Consider the following 18,211-nt stretch of genomic DNA (forward strand, 5'->3'; position numbering starts at 1 on the left):
GTTGTGTGTGCTTTTTCATGAAGTCTATTGTGTCTCTCTGTTTTGTGAGTGCCTGTAAGAAGATAAATCTCAAGTTATATTGTTACATGCCTCAAGGAGATCTGTGATTTTTCTTTGTGAGAATGATGTAATGGTCTTTCGGAGGTCACCTCATGTAATTTTCCCGCTGATGTGAGGTCACGTGATGACAGGTGCACCACGGGTATATAAGGGAAGACCCCAGATGACGCAGTTAGTTTTTAGTTTTTAGATTTCCAGCTAGAACATACTGTGTCTCCGTTTCTGTTGCGTATTTGTTTTTATGATGCAGGTTCATTTTTTAAACGGTTGTTACATTCTATTCCAAGGAATAATATTACTGGACTGGAAATTTTTGCTAGATGTGCTGATTTACCTTATTCTAGCAGTAGAAGGGAGAGTGAAGACTTTATCAAAGGAGGACCCGAAGGATTGAGAAGAGTTGGCATCGTTTGGCAGCTTAACAAAGGATCGACCTTATTGAGTCTTCGTTGAAGGAGTAGCGACCTGCATCGGAGATAACTCCTGCCAAAAGAGCAAAGAGTTCATGCAAAGGTTTGCTCTCTCTAAAAGAAATTAAGGTCAGTTGTTTTGAACTGTTTTATTTTCTGCATCGTGAATCCTTTGGACAGAAACAATAGGAAAGTCGCATCTATGAAGAAATCCTTCTCCAGAGAAATCTCTCCCAATTGAATGTATAAATCTGTGGACTTTCGAATTTACCATTTTACGACCTATATCTGACTTTACCACTTTAAGAACTGGTTTCGCATTTAACGCTTTAAGAACCAGTGCCGAGTGATGATTTGTTGAACGGCTGCATAGCGGTTAACTTCTGTTTAAGGTTTTCGGGTTTTTTTAATCGTTTATCCGTGTTTAATAAATGTTTGGCTGATTTTATATAACCTGCCTCGATTGATATTCATTGTTGCTGGTTACGTAACAATATATAGAAACATAGAAACCCTACAGCACATGGTATACATATTTTGATAATAAATTTAAACTTTGATCCATCTATTTGTTTATTGCAACATAGTAATTTTTTATGTTCTACCATAAAACAACAAATTTCATGACATATGTCACTAATAAGACAGTAAAACTGATTCAGATCTGATTCTAATGTGGGAAGACTGAAATTCACGAAAAGAACTCAGGATAATTTGGGGGTTCATGAATGCTTGATGCATGTCGATTCTGTTCCGACCTGTATTGCTATCTGCCAACACACACAGAGTTCTGGAGGAATTCAACAAGTTGGGCAGCATCTGTGGAGGAGAATAAACAGTTGACATTTTGGGCTAAAATCCTTCATCAAGACAGGAAAGGGAAGGGATAGAAGCCAGAATAAAATGGTGGGTAGAGTGAGAGGAGTTCAAGCTAGCTAGTATTAGGCAAACCTGTCAGGCCTGCACATGCAGGCACCTCCCAGCTTCCACCCAGTGAATAGGATTCATCTGTTACTTGTTTCAGACTCATCACCTAGACACATAGAAACATAGAAAACTCCATGTACCTGACATCTCCTCTGTACCTGCTTCCAAGCACCTTAAAACTGTGAAATGGTGTTAACCATTTCAGCCCTGGGAAAATGCCTCTGACTATCCATACAATCAATGCCTCTCATGATATTATACACCTCTATCAGGTCACCTCTCATCTTCCTTCGGTCCAAGGGGAAAAGGCCAAGTTCATTCAATCTATTCTCATAAGGCATTCTCCCCAATCCATGCAACATCCTTGTAAATTTCTTCTGCACCTTTTCTATAGTTTCCACATCCTTCCTGTAGTGAGGTGACCAGAACTGAGCAGAGTACACCAAATGTGGTCTGACCAGGGTACTATATAACTGTAACATTACCTCTCAGCTCTTGAACTCAGTCCCACAGTTGGTGAAGGCCAATATACCGTATGCCTTCTTAACCACAGAGACAACCTGTGCAGCAGCTTTGAGTGTCCTATGGACTTGGACCCCAAGATCCCTCTGATCCTCCACACTGCCAAGAGCTTTACCATTAATACTGTATTCTGCCATCATATTTGACCGACCAAGATGAACCACCTCACATTTATCTGGGTTGAACTTCATCTGCCACTTCTCAGCCCAGTTTTGCATCCTATAACCTGCAGCCTATTTAAATGCAGTTCTCACCCACAGTCTTTTTGACTTCATTGAACCAGCTGGCCTTAACCAGTTGCTTCCAGCTTCCATTTTTTCTGCCTAAAGTTTACCTTGTTGCCTATTGTATAAGATTCTGTTTTCTCTTGTGGCCCCTCATTGCTCACTGCTAAATTGTCACTGCTACTTTGCTTTTGAGTCAAGCCTCCTCTACATTTCCTGACAGGATTAGTGAACCACTGATTGACCCAGCAGAAAGGCTGTTGTAAATCTAGTTAAGAAGAAAAGAAGAGCTTAGAAAAGGTTAAAAAAAACTAAGCAATGATAGAATTCCAGAAGATTATAAGGCGAGCAGGAAGGAGCTTAAGAATGAAATTAGGACAGCCAGAAGGGGCCATGAGAAGACCTTGGTGGACAGGATTAAGGAAAACCCCAAGACATTCTACAAGTATGTGAAGAGTAAGAGGACAAGATTCGACAGAATAGGACCAATCAAGTGTGACAGTGGAAAAGTGTATATGGAACCGGAGGTACTTAATGAATACTTTGCTTCAGTATTCACTACAGAAAAGGATCTTGGTGATTGTAGGGATGACTTGCAGCGGACTGAAAAGCTTGAGAATGTAGATATTAAGGAAGAGGATGTGCTGGAGCTTTTGGAAAGCATCAAGTTGGATAAGTCACTGGGACCAGACAGGATGTACCCCAGGATACTGTGGGAAGTGAGGGAGGAGATTGCTGAGCCTCTGGCGATGATCTTTGCATCATCAATGAGGATGTGAGAGATTCTGGAGGATTGGAGGTTTGCGGATGTTTTTCCCTTATTCAAAAAAGGGAGTTGAGGTAGCTCAGGAAATGAGAGACTAGTGAGTCTTACTTCAGTGGTTGGTAAGTTGATGGAGAAGATCCTGAGAGGCAGGATTTATGAACATTTGGAGAGGCATAATATGATTAGGAATAGTCAGCATGGTTTTGTCAAAGGCAGGTCATGCATTACAAGCCTGATTGAATTTTTCGAGAATGTGAAATTGATGAAGGTAGAGCGGTAGATGTAGTGTATATGAATTTCAGCAAGGCATTTGATAAGGTACCCCATGCAAGGCTTATTGAGAAAGTAAGGAGGCATGGGATCAAAAGGAACATTGCTTTGTGGATCCAGAACTGGCTTGCCCACAGAAGGCAAAGAGTGGTTGTAGATGGGTCATATTATGCATGGAGGTCAGTGACCAGTGTCTGCCTCAGAGATCTGTTTTGGGACCCCTACTCTTCGTGATTTTTATAAATGACCTGGATGAGAAAGTTGAGGGATGGGTTAGTAAATTTTCTGATGACACAAAGGTTGGGGATTTTGTGGATAGTGTGGAGGGCTGTCAGAGATTACAGTGGGACATTGATAGGATGCAAAACTGGGCTGAGAAGTGGCAGATGGAATACAACCCAGATAAGTGTGAGGTGGTTCATTTTGGTAAGTAAAATATGATGGCAGAATATAGTATTAATGGTAAGAGGAGTGTGGAGTGTGGAGGATCAGAGAGATCTTGGGGTTCGAGTCCATGGGACAGTCAAAGCTGCTATGCAGGTTGACTCTGTGGTTAAGAAGGCATACAGTGCATTGGCCTTCATCAACTGTGGGATTGAGTTTAAGAGCTGAGAGGTAATGTTGCAGCTATATAGGACCCTGGGAAGACCCCACTTGGAGTACTGTGCTCAGTTCTGGTTGCCTCACTACAGGAAGGACGTGGAAATAGAAAGGGTGCAGAGGATATTTACAAGGACGTTGCCTGGATTGGGAAGCATCCCTTATGAGAATAGGTTGAGTGAACTTGCCCTTTGCTCCTTGGAGCAATGGAGGATGAGAGGTGACCTGATAGAGGTGTATAAGATGATGAGAGGCATTGATCGTGTGGACAGTCAGAGGCTTTTTCCCAGGGCTGAAATGGCTAGCACGAGAGGGCATAGTTTTAAGGTGCTTGGAAGTAGGTACAGAGGGGATGTCAGGAGTAAATTTTTTATGCAGAGAGTGGTGAGTGCATGGAATAGGCTGCCGGCAGCGGTGGTGGAGGCGGAAACGAAAGGGTCTTTTAAGAGATTGCTGGATAGGCACATGGAGCTTAAGAAAAAAGAGGACGATGGTAAGCCTAGTTAGTTCTAGGTAGTTCTAGGTAGTTCTAAGGTAAGGACATGTTCGGGACAGCTTTGTGGGCTGAAGGGCCTGTATTGTGCTGTAGGTTTTCTATGTTTCTAACATGTTCACCTAAAGGAAGTTGACCGTTGATAGGAGCACATGATCAAGAAGCAACAGGAAACCACTGACCATCTGCCTGTCACTCTCATCCAACTCTCCACCTTGGTGCAACAGTTCTGCATCAGTTAACCTCCTCCATCTGAGCCCTGGTTTGATAGATTTCCAACCTGATTCTGCAGCTTCCTGTCCCAATGAGCTGCATTCTACAGTCTGGGCCAACATCGCCTTCCTCATCCCTCTCTTGACTAGGTGAGCTCTGACCTAGGCCACTGCTGACTGGGACAATAAAACAGTCATTTGCAACAAATCTGAGGATTTCACCCTAGAGATGCTTTGAGTTTTTGTCCATCTGGGAAATGGAAGGGGAAAAGGCATCTGATACTTTACCTGTGACAAGGCTCACGCTCGTGCTGGATTACACAACGACCCTTGTGGAGGAGAGTAGCTAGAGTGCAGAAGTGCTGCTGGCCCATTGCCATCTCAGCCTCTCAGAGTGCTTGAAAGATGAGTTGTCTTCCCAAGAGGTCCTCATCGATCTCAAAAGCCTCATCATCTTGGATCTCTATATTGACCTTCCAGACCATCAACCAAATCCCCAGTTCAGTGTCCAGACCATTTCAGGCTGCGGGGACAATCATCTCCATTACGTACAGAACCCATGCAGTTAGAGAGATCTCCCTTAACCTCCGTTGAGCGCAAGCGTTACTGGAGAAATAACGTGAAGTTTCTGTGGAGCAGCCAATCACCAACGTGTCAAATGCCCACGGCTACTGAGAAATCGCACCTCCAGGCAGAATCTGAGGGCTTTCTATCTGGCAAACTCTCCTCGGGCCCTCATTCTAGCACCCTAGTCTGGAATTATGATGTTGTAGCAATTAGTGAAACTTGGCTACAGGAGGGGCAGGACTGGCAGCTTAATACACCAGGGTTCCGATGTTTCAGATGTGATCGAGGCAGAGGAATGAAAGGTGGGGGAGTAGCATTGCTTGTTGGGGAAAATATTACAGCAGTGCTCAGGCAGGACAGATTAGAGGCCTTGTCTACTAAGTCCTTATGGGTGGAGCTGAGAAACAGGAAAGGTATGGCCACATTAGTGGGATTGTATTATAGACCACCCAATAGTCAACGAGACTTGGAAGAGCAAATCTGCAGAGAGATAGCAGGCAACTGCAGGAAACATAAAGTTGTGGTGGTAGGGGATTTTAATTTTCCATACATTGATTGGGACTCCCATACTGTTAGGGGTCTAGATGGTTTAGAGTTTGTAAAATGTGTTCAGGAAAGTTTTCTAAATCAATACATAGAGGGACCAACTAGAGGGGATGCAATATTGGATCTCCTGTTAGGTAACGAATTAGGGCAAGTGACAGAAGTCTGTGTAGGGGAGCACTTTGGTTCCAGTGATCATAACACCATTATTTTCAATTTGATCATGGACAAGGATAGATCTGGTCCTAGGGTTGAGGTTCTGAACTGGAAGAAGGCCAAATTTGAAGAAATGAGAAAGGATCTAAAAAGCGTGGATTGGGACAGGTTGTTCTCTGGCAAAGATGTGATTGGTAGGTGGGAAGCCTTCAAAGGGGAAATTTTGAGAGTGCAGAGTTTGTATGCTCCTGTCAGGATTAAAGGCAAATTGAATAGGAATAAGGAACCTTGGTTCTCAAGGGATATTGCAACTCTGATAAAGAAGAAGAGGGAGTTGTATGAAATGTATAGGAAATAAGGGGTAAATCAGGTGCATGAGGAGTATAAGAAGTGCAAGAAAATACTTAAGAAAGAAATCAGGAGGGCTAAAAGAAGACATGAGGTTGCCTTGGCAGTCAAAGTGAAGGATAACCCAAAGAGCTTTTACAAGTATATTAAGAGCAAAAGGATTGTCAGGGATAAAATTGGTCCTCTTAGAGTGGTCGGCTTTGTGCGGAACCAAAGGACATGGGGGAGATCTTAAATAGGTTTTTTGCGTCTGTATTTACTAAGGAAGCTGGCATGAAATCTATGGAATTGAGGGAATCAAGTAGTGAGACCATGGAAACTGTACAGATTGAAAAGGAGGAGGTGCTTGCTGTCCTGAGGAAAATTAAAGTGGATAAATCCCCGGGACCTGACAGAGTGTTCCCTCGGACCTTGAAGGAGACTAGTGTTGAAATTGCGGGGGCCCTGGCAGAAATATTTAAAATGTCGCTGTCTACGGATGAAGTGCCGGAGGATTGGAGAGTGGCTCATGTTGTTCCGTTGTTTAAAAAAGGATCGAAAAGTAATCCGGGAAATTATAGGCTGGTGAGTTTAACGTCAGTAGTAGGTAAGTTATTGGAGGGAGTACTAAGAGACAGAATCTACAAGCATTTGGATAGACAGGGACTTATTAGGGAGAGTCAACATGGCTTTGTGCGTGGTAGGTCATGTTTGACCAATCTGTTGGAGTTTTTCGAGGAGGTTACCAGGAAAGTGGATGAAGGGAAGGCAGTGGATATTGTCTACATGGACTTCAGTAAGGCCTTTGACAAGGTCCTGCATGGGAGGTTAGTTAGGAAAATTCAGTCGCTAGGTATACATGGAGAGGTGATAAATTGGATTAGACATTGGCTCGATGGAAGAAGCCAGAGAGAGGTGGTAGAGAATTGCTTCTCTGAGTGGAGGCCTGTGACTAGTGGTGTGCCACAGGGATCGGTGCTGGGTCCATTGTTATTTGTCATCTATATCAATGATCTGGATGATAATGTGGTAAATTGGATCAGCAAGTTTGCTGATGATACAAAGATTGGAGGTGTAGTAGACAGTGAGGAAGGTTTTCAGAGCCTGCAGAGGGACTTGGACCAGCTGGAAAAATGGGCTGAAAAATGGCAGATGGAGTTTAATACTGACAAGTGTGAGGTATTGCACGTTGGAAGGACAAACCAACGTAGAACGTACAGGGTTAGTGGTAAGGCACTGAGGAGTGCAGTGGAACAGAGGGATCTGGGAATACAGATACAAAATTCCCTAAAAGTGGCGTCACAGGTAGATAGGGTCGTAAAGAGAGCTTTTGGTACATTGGCCTTTATTAATCAAAGTATTGAGTATAAGAGCTGGAATGTTATGATGAGGTTGTATAAGGCATTGGTGAGGCCGAATCTGGAGTATTGTGTTCAGTTTTGGTCACCAAATTACAGGAAGGATATAAATAAGGTTGAAAGAGTGCAGAGAAGGTTTACAAGGATGTTGCCGGGACTTGAGAAACTCAGTTACAGAGAAAGGTTGAAAAGATTAGGACTTTATTCCCTGGAGCGTAGAAGAATGAGGGGAGATTTGATAGAGATATATAAAATTATGATGGGTATAGATAGAGCGAATGCAAGCAGGCTTTTTCCACTGAGGCAAGGGGAGAAAGAAACCAGAGGGCATGGGTTAAGGGTGAGGGGGGAAAAGTTTAAAGGGAACATTAGCGGGGGCTTCTTCACATAGAGAGTGGTGGGAGTATGGAATGAGCTGCCAGATGAGGTGGTAAATGCGGGTTCTTTTTTAACATTTAAGAATAAATTGGACAGATACATGGATGGGAGGTGTATGGAGGGATATAGTCCCTGTGCAGGTCAGTGGGACTAGGCAGAAAATGGTTCGGCACAGCCAAGAAGGGCCAAAGGGCCTGTTTCTGTGCTGTAGTTTCTATGGTTCTATGGTTCTAGTCCATCTCAGTCTCTCTGTCCTTCTCCACACTCACTGGGCTCTACACACAAGAGGCTGTGGTGGGTTCCGGTGCACCAGACAACTTTCTGGATTGGACTTTATGTGTAAAACTTGGGCTCCTACCAAAATATTTCTCACCCCTTCAACATCATGGCCATTGATAGATGTCCCTTGTGATCTGTGATGGTCAGAGTGTGCATGCAGTCTGTGGACATGAGCATCAGACAGCACTGAGTGTTCATCCAATTTCTCTTGATTGACACACTCAACATGCCTCTCATCCTGGGATGCTTCTGGCTTTCCACTCATGACCCTCTCTGAGTAGAGGACCCACCTGCTTGCAGCCTCAGCTGCCTGCACCTTTAAATCCATGAAGACAGTGAAAAACCCTCACAGGGATATCACGATTTAGCCATTGCCTTTAGTGAAAGGGAAGCCAGCACTCTGCTGCCTCACAGACCACATGACTGAGCAATCGACCTTGACCTCCTCTCCGGGGTCATCTGCTTTTCCTCTCTCCTCCTGAAACCCAATCATGAATAGTTATATGACTGAAGCACTACAGCAGGGCTTCACTTGACTGTCCCAGTTTCCAGTCAGTGCAAGATGTTTCTTTGTCAAAAAAGCAAGATGGGGGTCTTCGTCCCTGCATTGACTGCCCTAGATTCAGTGGAATTACCATTAAGAACCAATAGCCTCTTTCTTTGATGGATAGTGCATTCAAAACACTCCACAGGGCACAGATCTTCATCAGACTGAATCTATGGAGTGTGTATGACCTGATTTGCATCAGTCATGGGGAACCCGTGAAAGGCAGCGTTCATAACACTCACTCGCCCCAATGAATACTTGATGTTGTCTTTTGGACTTTCAAACAGTCCAGCTGATGAAGTACAGTGACCTTGCCGGCAGCAAACAGAGCGACGATTTGCTGTATTACACACTTCTTTACTCATATGAGATCAATGCAATCAATAGCCGGTGACTTGTGTTTTGAACCACCTGGTACGTTTGTGGTGTGAATTATCTCGAAGGTGCAGTTCAGCGACGGCATGCTGGGTATGGGCCAAGTTGAGGCAGCAGCACCTGGGCCTGAGAGCAGGGAATGAACCAATGTTTGGCCATTACTGGAACGAGCTGAGAGGTGTTTTGATGTGGAAGAACTGAGGCCAGGCAGAGTCAAGTTGGAGGGGCTTGAGCCCGGGACCGAAAGCAAGGAACGACCCAAGGTTTGCTGATTTAAGCTCCAAGCCAGACTGAAAATGTCAGGGAGTTGGGCCAGAAGCAAGGAATGGGCCAGTGTTTAGCTTGCAGCTCCATGAGTTTAACTTGTCTCTGCGCAGAACTAAAGCTGTGCCCTACAACCAATGGGCTCCTGGATCGACTGCAGTGATGACCAGCTGCCTGGATGAGGACTCACAGTTTGTGAACTTCAGTTCTGAATGTTATTTGCTTACTTCTATGGTTTGCACAATTGGCTTTTATTCTGCACATTAGGTGTTCATTTTAAATAGGTTCTATTGGGTTTCTTTGTTTTGTGGCTGCCTGTAAGGAGACAATCTCAAAGTTGTACATAGTACACATAGGAACAAAGAAAACCTACAGCACAATACAGGCCCTTCAGCCTACAAAGCTGTGCCAAACATGTCCTTACCTTAGAAATTACCCAGGGTTACCCACAACCCTCTATTTTTCTCCATGTACCTGTCCAGGAATCTCTTAAAAGACCCTATCATTTCAGTCTCCACCGCTGTCACCAGCAGCCCATTCCACACACTCACCACTCTCTGCATTAAAAAACTTACCCCTGACATCTCCTCTGTACCTGCTTCCAAACACCTTAAAACTGTGCCCTCTTGTGCTAGTCACTTCAGCTCTGGGAAAAAGCCTCTGACTATCCACACAAACAATGCCTCTCATCATCTTATACACCTCTATCAAGTCACCTCTAATCCTCTACTGCTCTAAGGAGAAAAAGCCGAGTTCACTCGACCTATTCTCATAAGATATGCTCCCCAATCCAGGCAACATCCTTGTAAATCTCCTCTGCACCCTTTCTATGGCTTCCACATCCTTCCTGTAGTGAGGCGACCAGAAATGAACACAGTACTCCAAGTGGGGTCTGACCAGGGTCCTATATAGCTGCAACATTACCTCTCAGCTCCTAAACTCAATCCCACGATTGATGAAGGCCAACGCACAGTATGCTTTCTTAACCACAGGGTCAACCTGCGCAGCTGCTTTGAGTGTCGTATGAACTTGGACCCCAAGATCCCTCTGGTCCTCCACACTGCCAAGAGTCTTACCATTAATACTATATTCTGCCATCATATTTGACCTACCAAAATGAATCACCTCACACTTACCTGGGTTGAACTCTATCTACCACTTCTCAGCCCAGTTTTTCATCCTATCAATGTCCCGCTGTAACTTCTGACAGCCCTCCACACTATCCACAACACCCCCAACCTTTGTGTCATCAGCAAATTTACAAACTCATCCCTCCACTTCCTCATCTAGATCATTTATAAAAATCATGAGAAGTAGGACAGAACAGATCCCTGAGGCACACCACTGGTCACCGACCTCTAGGCAGAATATGACTTGTCTACAACCACTCTTTGCCTTCTGTGGGCAAGCCAGTTCTGGATCCACAAAGCAATGTCCCCTTGGATCCCATGCCTCCTTACTTTCTCAATAAGTCTTGCATGGGGTAACTTGTCTAAGGCCTTGCTGAAATCCATGTACACTACATCTACTGCTCTACATTCATCAATGTGTTTAGTCACATCCTCAAAAAATTCGATCAGGCTTGTAAGGCATGACCTGCCTTTGACAAAGCCATGCTGACTATTTCTAATCATATTGTGCCTTTCCAAATGTTCATAAATCCTGCCTCTCAGGAGCTTCTCCATCAACTTACCAACCACTGAAGTAAGACTCACTGGTCTATAATTTCCTGGGCTATCTCTACACCCTTTCTTGAATTAGGGAAGAACATCTGCATCACCCCAATCCTCCGGAGCCTCTCCTGTCCTCATTGATGATGCAAAGATAATTGCCAGAGGATCAGCAATCTCCTCCCTTACCTCCCACAGTAGCCTGGGGTACATCCCGTCTGGTCCTGGTGACTTATCCAACTTGATGCTTTCCAAAAGCTCCAGCACATCCTTTCTTAATATCTACATGCTCAATCTTTTTAGTCCACTGTAAGTCATCCCAACAATTGCCAAGGTCCTTTCCGTAGTGAATACTGAAGCAAAGTACTCATTAAGTACCTCTGCTATCGTTTCTGGTTCCATTGTCACATACCCTGTGACGGGAATAAAGAACCAGCAGAAATAGAAAACACTTTGGAGTCTGGTATTGCTATTAACTAATATATTTATTAGTAACAATGCAATACAGTAATATAAATGTAAATAAATCAAACAGGTTAGCAATGATTATATATATAAGTAAGTAGATCAGTAAGTGTAGAAATATATATGAAAACAAAGCTTCTTCAAGTCTACGGGTAAAAAGATGCAGTCTTACGATGATGAGTAAAGTTCAGTTCAGTTCGTGGTTTTGAGTTGAGTAGTGATGGAGAGAGTGAGAGAGAGAGAGGGAGAGATTTGAGTCTTCAGTTGAGCTGACACCGTCGATCTTCTCGTTGTCCTCCAAAATCCTTTAAAAGTCACCGACTGTGACTTCAACAAAGGAGACCGGTTTTCTGTGGTGGAGCTATCACCCAGACAAGGGTGGACACATGGACAACTCCCCACCGGTCACTGCCTTTTCTTTTCACTGAAAGAGCCATTGATCGATCTGCCTGATCGATCCTCCAAAAACCCACTTTTTCTGCGGGCACAACAAAGCTCATTCAGTATCCAAAACTTGTGTCTGAGGTCTACATCATCTGACCTCCTATTTATCTCACTGTACTGGATACCAGCTGTCATTCAATTAACTCTTCCTTCTCTTCTCTGTATAAGAAATGCTCAAGCAGGCGAATGTCCTTGAGAAGTATAAACACGCTGCCGGAATCATAACATTGAGTGTCCATCAAATAACACTGCCTTCGGTCACCATAGCAACTTACGAGCTGCTCAGTGCCATCTCCAACTCAGCAGAACTCCAAAAGTTAGCCAGTTCTTTCTCGTGCCTTAAAGTGACAGTCCAACAGTTAGTCTTCATCTCTCTCTCTCTCTCTCTCTTTTCAAAACATGTCAGTGTTAAATAACTCTCTCTCTCTTTTCAAAAACACAGTTCATAGGGGTAATTCAGGACCCCATCACACCATACACACTTTTCTACTGTTGCACGTGATTGGTCCTATTTTCTCACATCTTATTCTCTTGCTCTTCATATATTTGTAGAACACCTTGGGGTTTTCCTTAATCCTTTCTGCCAAGATCTTCTCATGGCCCCTCCTGGCTCTCCTAATATCTTTCTTAAGCTCCTTTCTGCTAGCCTTATAATTTTCTAGATCTCTCTGATTACCTAGTTTTTTGAACCTTTCATAAGCTCTTCTTTTCTTCTCGATGAGATTTACAACAACCTTTGTACACCATGTTTCCTGTACCCTTCCATCCTTTCCCTGTCTCATTGGAACGTACCTATGCAAATACCCCCTGAACATTTGCCACACTTCTTCAATACATTTCCCCGAGAATATTTGTTCCCAATTTATGCTTCCAAGTTCCTGCCTGATGGCTTCATATTTCCCCTTACTCCAATTAAATGTTTCCCTAACTTGTCTGTTCCTATCCCTCTCCAATGCCATGGTAAAGGAGATAGAATTGTGATCACTATCTCCAAAATGCTCTCCCACTGAGAGATCTGACACCTGACCAGGTTCATTTCCCAATACCAGATCAAGTACAGCCTCTCCTCTTGTAGGCTTATCTACACACTGTGTCACGAAACCTTCCTGAACACACCTAACAAACTTCACCCCATCTAAACCCCTCACTCCAGGGAAATGCCAATCGATATTTGGGAATTTAAAATCCCCCACCATGGCAACCCTGTTATTATTACACTTTTCCAGAATCTGTATCCCTATCTGCTCCTCAATGTCTCTATTACTATTGGGTGGTCTATAAAAAACACGCAGTGGAGTTATTGACCCCTTCCTGTTCCTAACTTCCACCCACAGAGACTCCGTAGACAATCCCTCCATGTCTTCCTCCTTTTCTGCAGCCGCAACACTATCTCTGATCAGCAGTGCCACGCCCCCACCTCTTTTGCCTCCCTCCCTGTCCTTTCTGAAACATCTAAAGCCTGGCACTTGATGTAACCATTCCTGCCCCTGAGCCATCCAAGTCTCTGTAATGTCCACAACATCATAGCTCCAAATACTGATCCACGCTCTAAGCTCATCCGCTTTGTTCATAATACTCCTTGCATTAAAATAGACACATCTCAAACCATTGGTCTAAGCACTTCCCTCCTCTATCACCTGCTTATCCTCCCTTTCGCACTGTCTCCAAGCTTTCTCTATTTGTGAGCCAACCGCCTCTTCCTCCGTCTCTTCAGTTTGGTTCCCGCCCCCCTGCAATCCTAGTTTAAACTCTCCCCAATAGCCTTAGCAATCCTCCCCGCCAGGATATTGGCTCCCCTGGGATTCAAGTGCAACCCATCCTTTTTTGTACAGGTCACTCTTGCTCCAAAATAGGTCCCAACGATACAGAAATCTGAATCTTTTCCCCCTGCTCCAATCCCTCAGACAGGCATTTGTCCTCCACCTCATTCTACTCCTATACTCACTGTCACGTGGCACAGGTAGTAATACCTTGATTAGTACCTTTGTGGCCCTGCTTCTCAATTTCCTTCCTAACTCCTTGTCATCTGCTTTAAGGAACTCCTCCCTTTTCTTACCTATATCGTTGGTACCAAAATGTACCACGACCTCTGGCTGTTCGCCTTCCCACTTCAGGATATCTTGGACGTGATCAGAAACATCCTGGACCCCGGCACCTGGGAGGCAAACTACCATCCGTACTTCTTTCCTGCGTCACAGAATCACCTGTCTGACCCCCTAGCTATAGAGTCCCCTATTACTGCTGCCATCCTCTTCCTTTCCCTACCCTTCTGATCCACAGGGCCCGACTCAGTGCCAGAATCATGGCCACTCTTGCTTCCCCCAGGTGGGCCATCCCCCCAACAGTACTCAAACAGGAGTACTTATTGCCAAGGGGTACAGCCACAGGGATGCCTTCTAGCCTCTGACTCCTGCCCTTCTATTCTGACTGTTATCCACTTACCTGTCTCCAGAGGCTCCGGTGTGACTACCTGCCTGTAGCTCCTCTCTTTCCCTGACCAGACGAAGGTCATCGAGCTGCATCTCCAGTTCCCTAACGTGGTCCCTAAGGAGCTCCAGCTCGATGCACCTGGCGCAGTTGTGGCCGTCCAAGAGGGTTGTAGTCTCCCGGACATCCCACATCTGACACTGGGCATGGAACACCAGCCTCACACACATTCTTCGTCTATATTCTACACAGATGACATACTTCGCCTCGACCTGTTATCACCTAAGCCCCATTGAGCCAAAGCCCTCCAACTCTGTCTCCTTCTACTATAGCACCCGCTCCTCTGGTGCCCACTCTATAAGGTGTCTCCTTTTAAACCCTTCTCGCTGTTCTCACTGACTGACGTCCATGCACTTGCGCAGTTGTGCCTCGATCAAACAGCTGAAGAAATACCATTCTTTGATAATAAATAAAATCATTGAGTCATATAATCATAGAGTACAGCACAGAAACAAGCCCTTCAGCCCATCTACTCCATGCCAAAACCATTTAAACTGTCTACTCCCATTGACCTGAACTGGGACCACAACCCTCCACATCCCTACTATCGATGTACCTATTCAAACATCTCTTAAATGTTGAAATTGAACTTGCGTGTACCAATTGTGCTGGCAGCTCATTCCACACTCTCACAACTCTCTGAGTGAAGAAGTTTCTCCTTAAACTTCTAACCTTTCTCGCTTACTCCATGACCTCTGGTTGTAGTGCCATCCAACCTCAGTGGAAAAAGCCTGCTTGCATTTACCCTATCTATACCCCTTATAATTTTGTATACCTCTATCAAATCGCCTCTCACTCTTCTATGTTCTAAAGAATACAGTCCTAGCCTATATAGTCTTTCATTATTACTCAGGTCCTCCAAACCCAGCAAATTCCTTGTAAATTTTCTCTGTACACTTTCAACCTTGTTTACATCTTTCCTGTAGGTAGGTGACCAAAACTGCACACAATACTTCAGATTAGATCTTACCGACGTCTTATACAACCTCAACATAACATCATATCTCCTTACTCAATACATCAATTTATGAATGGCAGTGTGCCAAAAGCTTTCTTTATGACCCTATCTACCTGTAACACAACTTTCAATGAATTATGGACCTGTATTCGCAGATTCCTTTATTCTGCAGCACTCCTCAGAGCTCTGCCATTTACTATGTGAGACGCATCCTGGTTGGTCCTACCGAAGAGCAAAACCTTGCACTTATCTGCATTAAATCCCATCGCAATTTTTCAACCCATTTTTCTAGCTGATGCTGATCCCTCTGCAAACCATGATAGCCTTCCTCATTGTCCACTACACCCACAATCATGGTGTCATCCAGAAATTTGCTCATCTAGTTAACCAGATTTTCATCCAGATCATTGATATAGATGACAAACAACAAAAGAACCGACACCAGTCCATGGGGCACACTACTAGTAACTGGCATCAAGTCAGAAAGGCGACCCTCTACTACCACCCTCTGGCTTCTCCCACAAAGCCAATGTCTAATCCAATGTACTATGTCACCTTGAATGCTGAGCAACTGAACCTTCTTGACTAGCCTCTCATGTGGTATCTTGTCAAATTGTTTAGTAAAGTTTATGTAGACAACATCCACTGCCTTTGTACTTTGAACTTTTCCAAGCCTTCATTAATGACATCCTTTGAGACATGCCACACAGGTATGTCTTCTGTCACGTCCACTCAGACCTTTGGAGTCCCCTTGAAAACCAACTGTACTGCAAGTTAGAAAAATAGCAAGTTCTACACCCCAGTCATTTCCTTCTAAGGCTGCATCCTGTCATCTCCAGGCATAACCACAGGCCAGAGAAAGTGCGTGCCATTGTTGCATTGCATTGGCTGGGCACCTTGAAACAGCTACAGCACTTGCTGGGCCTCTGCAAACTCTATCGTCATTTAATCAGAAGCTATAGGCAAATTGCCATTCCTCTCACCAAGTCACCTACCTGAGGGATAACCTGGTCTTGCTGCCAAGTACCTACCTGAGGGATAACCTGGTCTTGCTGCCAAGTCACCTACCTGAGGGATAACCTGGTCTTGCTACCTCATACGACACTTTTGAGGAGTTCAAGAGTCTTCAGCACCGTTCCCAATCTCTGCCATCTGAACACTTCCAGATAGTCATAGTCATAGTTATACTTTATTGATCCCGAGGGAAATTGGCTTTCGTTACAATTGCACCATAAATAATTAAATAGTAATAAAACCATAAATAATTAAATAGTAATATGTAAATTATGCCAGGAAATAAGTCCAGGACCCGCCTATTGGCTCATGGTGTCTAACCCTCCAAGGGAGGAGTTGTAAAGTTTGACGGCCACAGGCAGGAATGGCTTCCTATGACGCTTTGTGTTGCATCTCGGTGGAATGAGTCTCTGGCTGAATGTACTCCTGTGCCCAACCAGTACATTATGTAGTGGATGGGAGACATTGTCCAAGATGGCATGCAACTTGGACAACATCCTCTTTTCAGACACCACCGTCAGAGAGTCCAGTTCCATCCCCACAACATCACTGGCCTTACGAATGAGTTTGTTGATTCTGTTGGTGTCTGCTACCCTCAGCCTGCTGCCCCAGCACACAACAGCAAACATGATAGCACTGGCCACCACAGATTCATAGAACATCCTCAGCATCGTCCAACAAATGTTAAAGGACTTCAGTCTCCTCAGGAAATAGAGACGGCTCTGACCCTTCTTGTAGACAGCCTCAGTGTTCTTTGACCAGTCCAGGTTATTGTCAATTCGTATCCCCAGGTATTTGTAATCCTCCACCATGTCCACACTGACCCCCTGGATGGAAACAGGGGTCGCCGGTGCATTAGCCCTCCTCAGGTCTACCACCAGCTCCTTAATCTTTTTCACGTTAAGCTGCAGATAATTCTGCTCACACCATGTGACAAAGTTTCCTACCGTAGCCCTGTACTCAACCTCATCTCCCTTGCTGATGCATCCAACTATGGCAGAGTCATCCGAAAACTTCTGAAGATGACAAGACTCTGTGCAGTAGTTGAAGTCCGAGGTGTAAATGGTGAAGAGAAAGGGAGATGAGACAGATCTTTGTGGTAGAGGTAGACACATCTGACATGAATGCCAGTGCTATCCTCTCCCAGTGAGGACCGAACAGGAAGACACCCTTCTGCATTTTCCTCATACAAGTTCAAAGCTACACTGTGCCATTATGGAATGGGTGCTAGGAACTATTCGCCATTACATGGGCTTTAGAGAAATGCAGACATTGGCTGATGGGAAACACTGAGCTCTTTCTGATCTGGGTTGATCATCTGACCTGAATACAAGAACCTCATATCCATAAAGCAGATCCACCAACTCAAACCACATCAGAATCACTAGGCCCTCTTCTTTGAAAATTTCAACTTCACCATCTCCTACCAACCCAGTTCCAAGAATATAAAGGCGGATGTCCTGTCATGACACTTTGGTGCTGCCTGTCCTCAGTGTACCAGTCCAATTCTTCCAAACAGCAGGCTTCTTTGGCCCCAACACACATGGTCCCACATCACCAAAGATTACATCACGAGTTTGCCACCTTCGGATGGAGCCATGATGATCATCACAATAGTAGCCCACTTCATTGCCTTCCCGAAGCCTCTATCAGCTGCTGAGACAGCGGACCTGGTTCTCCAAAATGTAATTCGCCTCTATAGCTTCCCTCAGGACATGGTGTCAGACCAGTGCCCTTCTGATGATCTTTCTGCTTCCTCCTCCGCACCTCAGTGAGTCAGAGGGAGCCAATCAGTAAGTGGAGAAGTTTCTACAAAATGTTCCCTCGGCTAACCCTTCCACATGGGAGAAGTATTTGTTCTTGTTAGAGCTGTCCTTCAGCATACTCATCTTCTC

The sequence above is a fragment of the Mobula hypostoma genome, chromosome 26, assembly GCF_963921235.1.
Source record: "Mobula hypostoma chromosome 26, sMobHyp1.1, whole genome shotgun sequence".
Lineage (NCBI taxonomy): Eukaryota > Metazoa > Chordata > Chondrichthyes > Myliobatiformes > Myliobatidae > Mobula > Mobula hypostoma.